This window comes from Monodelphis domestica, chromosome 1 (assembly GCF_027887165.1).
Source record: "Monodelphis domestica isolate mMonDom1 chromosome 1, mMonDom1.pri, whole genome shotgun sequence".
Classification (NCBI taxonomy): Eukaryota; Metazoa; Chordata; class Mammalia; order Didelphimorphia; family Didelphidae; genus Monodelphis; species Monodelphis domestica.
Genome location: NC_077227.1, coordinates 567587322 through 567592603, shown reverse-complemented (window position 1 = coordinate 567592603; position 5282 = coordinate 567587322). Strand labels below are relative to the sequence as shown.

Sequence of the window (5282 nt, the reverse complement as noted above, 5' to 3'; positions counted from 1 at the left end):
TATTAAAATATTAATCAAATAAACTAATATCTGGGATGCTAGTAGTGGGGGGCTTTACCCTTCCCAGCTAAGCAGAAAGGTAGGGTGCCATGGTACATGGTGACCAAATATCAGCACATATAAGAGACCAAAATACATTATGAGGAGAACACATGTCATCTTGCCAACTCCTGTCTTTGTTTCGGATCAGTCTCTTTAATAAAAAACTTAGTACTCAGTCATTGCACCTGGGTTCAAACTTAGTTAGGTTTCTTGGCTCAGAAAGACTGTTTTAAGACCTTTTTGGGTTTTTATGCTGATAGGTTTCTCTGCCAAGATTCCATCTTCTGAAAATATAAACCTGGTGCTCTGTGTGTGCTTGTGAGAATGTTAGTTGTGTCCAAAGATAGAGAACTAGGAGTTCTGCTTACTATAGCTCCTCTGATCTGGTTGACAGAATTTTCTGGATTTCTGGTAAGGAATAGGTAATCATTATTGGTTATTAATTGGAATTAATATTATTATTTATTGGAATAAATACTTAATTTCCTCTTTATTAGAGATAAAATCACCCTTTTCCTCTTTGATATGGCTAATGTTTTTCTCTTCTTTCTTTTTTATCAGATTAACCTGTACTTTATTTATTTCATTTGTTTTTAAAAAGCACGAACCACATTATAGTCTTATTTAATATTTCCATAGTTCTTTTACTTTTATTTTCTCCTTTAATTTTTAGGATTTACAATTTACTTTTATCTGGGGATTTTTTATTTGTTCTTTTTCTAATTTTTTAAGTTCTAAACACATTAATTGATCTCTACTCTCTCCATTTTGTTCATATAGGGACTCAGTGATATAAATTTTCCTCTGAATACTGTTTTGACTGTATCCCATAGATTTTTATATGTAGTGTCCTCAGTGTCATTCTCTTTAATGAAATCTCTAATTCTTCCTATGATTTCTGTTTTGACCCAACTAGTTTTATAAAATTAGATTTTTTCATTTCCCATTAATTTTAAATTTGCCTTTCCATACACCTTTGTTTATTATAATTTTTTTATTACATTACAACCTGAAAAAGTTTCATTTATTATTTTTGCTTTTCTGCATTTGTTTGAATTGTTGTTATAAACTAGTATATGGTTGATTTTGTGCTTGTATCATGTATTTCTGAGAAGAAGGTATATCCTTCTTTTATCTCTGTTCAATTTTCTTCAGATTTCTATTCATTCTAATTTTCCTAACATTTCATTCACTTCCATTTGGTCTTATTTATTTATTTTTTGTTAAATTTATCTAGTTCTGGAGGGGAATGGAGGTTCCCCACTAATATGGTCTTGCTATCTATTTCCTCCATAAAATTTTTAAAGTTAAAAAATCAAATTATTGAATGCAATGTTTAGGGCTAAATTCTCTCAATTCTGTATCATAATATACCATAAGTTTTCTGTGACTATAAACAAAAATTCTGAAATATTCATGTGATCCTTTCCATAGAGTTGGAGGATATCCAAAATATGTTGCAATGTTGGTTAGGGGGTGGCCATTGTTTTTATCATTGTCCAAGATAATACAAAGCTTCTGGTTTCTGTCAGAGTCAAAAGAGTCAAAAAACCCCAAAGAAACAAAGCTGCATACATTAGCAAAAACAAACATGAAAGAACAGTACATCCAGAGTCTGTAATATGGAAGAATGAGTGTATAAAAAGGGGGAGAAGTTAAAATAAATGGAAGATGTTATGCTAGTTCAAATAAAGGAAAATCTATTTGGAAACTTGGTTTTCTAAGTAAAAAATAAATCTTGGGTGTAATTTTTTGTAATTTGAAGAGATGAAATATCTATATGATAAAATATATTCAGGAGATTTAACAATTTTGTATGGAGGAGAGGCAGTGTTGTTAGAGGGGTCACACTGAAGCCATGAAGACCTGGGTTTAGACAGTTTCAGACATTTAAGAGGTGACATTATTTAGGGGCAGCTGTGTAGCTCAGTGGATTGAAAGCCAGACTTAGAAATGTAAGGTCCTAGGTTCAAATCTGCCCTCAGATACTTCCCAGCTATGTGACCCTGGGCAAGTCACTTGACCCCCATTTCTTAGCCCTTACCTCTTCTGCCTTGGTGCCAATACACAGTATTGACTCCAACACAGAAGGTAAGGGTTTTAAAAAAAGAGGTGTTATTAGCTGAACCAAGGTAAATAGGGTATTTCCTAGTCTGTTTTTGTCTTATTTGTATTTTATCCTATCTTCTGCTAGGTTGTCCTCCCTTCATGTCTTCTATGATTCTATGGTTCTAGGTTTTCACTGACCATGAGGACTCTCTACCTGATGTATATGGTGCTTTTTTTGGTATTTCCCTATGCTGTCAAAGGTAAGATTCAGAATAAGAAATGAAAAGGTTTGGGATATATATATCGAAATATATCTCCCAATATGTATTCCAATTAATTCAGTCAGCCCTCTCCTACATTGCTTGTAACTAAAGACAATTGAACTTATTCCTGGGACCTGCCTAAAGAACAGCAAGGGAAAATATGCTTTTATTGAGTCCAAGGAGCTTATTAGAATAGTATTCATTTAGGAGCATAATAGAGGCACTTTTTTTAGTCAGAAGGAAGAAAAGCAAGAAGAATAAGAGACTTTGAACCAATGGGAGGTCACTCCTTATTTAAAAGAATTCTTAAAAACCATGGGAAGTCAGAACAGGGAATATTAGGACATTTCTATTATGCCGTAAGCATCACACAAAGATTGACAGCATTAGCTCCTAATTGGAAGGAAGCTAAAATATCTTCTAGTAAAAACTCCTTCATTTCAAAGATTGGGAAAAAAAAATTGAAGTCAGAAAGTTTATGTGCCTCTCCTGAGGTTATACTGAAAGTATCAAGTAAGAGATCTGAATGCAAGTTAGAAAGAATACATTCAGAAATACCTTCCTATTATGTTCTATTTTCATAGAGAGATTGGATCGGCCCATCGAAAACAGATCTCAAACTATATTATAAAGGGGCAATTATCAAAATAATCTTGTATTACCTAAGGAAGAGAGTAGTTTATATAATTAACTCACAACAGTTAATGATAATAGTAACCCATTATTTGATAAACACAATGATCCAAGCTTTTTGGAGAAGAAATCACCATTTTACAAAAACTGCTGTAAAAGCTAGAAAACAATATGGCAGAAATTAGGCATCCACAAACATCTCAGACAATATAATAAAATAAAGTCAAAAGTGATATTTAATCTAGAAATAAAGGTGGTATCATAAATTAATTAGCTTAACACAGAAGAGTTTACTGGTCAGATTTATGAATAAGGGAATATTTTATAACCAAACAAGAAATGGAGAATATTCCAAAAATTGAATAAGTAGTTTTGATTACATTAAATTAAAAGAAAGCAGAAAAAAAAACAGTACAACCATTATTAGAAGGGAAATAACAAATTAGGTGTGGTGAAAGTACAGTAAATGTCTCTGACAAAGGTCCCATTTCTCAAACATATAGAAAAATAACTGAAATTTATAAGGATGCAATTTATTCTCCAATTGACATATAGTTAAGAAATATGAATAGGTACTTCTTATAAAGAAATTAAAGCTATCTATAGTCATAAGAAAAAATGCTCCAAATCAATATTGATTAAAAATGCAAATTAAAACAATGCTGAGATATCATATCTCACCTCTCATAGTTATGATTAACATGACCAAAAAGGAAACCAATAAATGTTGGAGGAGATGTAGAAAAACTGGATTACTGATACACTAGTGAAGGAACTGTGAATTGATACAACCATTCTAGAGAGCAACATGGAACCCAGCTCAAAGGACCATAGAATTACGTGCACTCTGGGTCTATATTGAAAAGATATCAGAGATCAGGGAAAAGGACCTATCTCTACCAAAAGTGATGAACAGGATAAGTTAAAAAAAAAAGCTGGAAATAGTTTTATGCACTGATGCAAAATGAAGTGAAAGGGACAAGGAAAACATTATATATGATAACAGAAATATTTTATGGTGATCAACTTCACAGTACTGAAATATTATCAGGAAAGCATGGTTCCAAGATTATCCCCAAAGGACCTAGGATGATCTATAACCAATAAAAGAAATGTTGGTGTTTGATTGCGGATCAAATATGACATTTTGCACTTAATTGTGTTCATGAGCTTTTTAAAAATTGTTTGTGTGATATGTGTCTTCTTTCATGGAATAAGGAAGATAGAAATATGTATTGCATGACAGCAATGTTATAACGTATATTAGACAATTTATTGCCTTTTGGAGGTGGGAAGCCTGGGAGAGAGAGAATCTGAATAGCAATTGTCAAACTTTCTACATGTAACTGAAAAAAGTCTTAAAAGTTAAAAAAATCAAATTAAAAATTCTAAGGCTTATGGCTAAATTCTCTCAATTCCGTTTCAGAGTACAGTGTAACTTCTCTGTGGCTGTAAATAAATATTCTGAAACATTCATGTTCTTCTTTCCACAGGGATGTTGAAACATAGAGGCTATGCTCAATGTGAATCCGGGGGTGGCCGTTGTTTCATTCATTGTCGAAGACCATATACACAATCTGGCTTCTGTGATGGTCCACATGTTAAATGCTGCAAACGTTAGCAAACGGAGAAAGAAAAGAAGAGTGCGTCCAGACTCTGTGGTATAAACGAGTGAGAGTATTAAAAAGGAGAGAAGTTTAAATGCATGGAATATGCTATGCTTATATTAATAAAGGAAAATTCATTTGGAAACTTGGTTTTCTAATGCATAAATGAATGTTGGGTGTGACTTTTTTCATTTTAAGACATGAAATGTCTATACTATAAAACATATTCAAGAATTTTAATAATTTTATATGGAGGAGAGGTGGTGTTGAATCATCAATAGAGAGGTCACACTGAAGTCATAGAAGACCTGGGTTCTATTTCTTCCTCTGACACATATGAATCTGGGATAAGTTATGACATTCCATTTTATAAGACTTGAAGTGATAAAATTCAAACTGCATTGCGAGATAAGGATTCCTCACCTAGAATTTCCCTATATTGAGGAAATCCTGGATCTTGTTATTCTTCCTGTTTTATTCAACACTTCATCCTATTCCAGAATTTCACTGCTGTGATTGTTTCTCCTACTGAGAATTTGAATTCTCGCTAAACATAGCTTTAGTTATGGTCTTTAGAGTTCCTCTGGCCCAATTATTCATTTCCTATTAGTTCTTCAGTAATGATCCTCTTATCCCTGAATGTGGCGAAGTCATAAACATATAAGTACAATTCATTAATGAGACTCTA

General features: G+C 32.7%; 1 long non-coding RNA gene across 1 annotated transcript; it reads left to right on the top strand.

The window, feature by feature from the left end:
• Nucleotides 1-360: 360 nt before the first annotated feature.
• LOC107652024 (uncharacterized) lies at nt 361-4821 on the top strand. Its single transcript, XR_001629492.2, has 3 exons — nt 361-453; nt 2278-2351; nt 4481-4821. It is a non-coding gene; the product is annotated as an uncharacterized LOC107652024 (long non-coding RNA).
• The last annotated feature ends 461 nt before the right edge of the window (nt 4822-5282 follow it).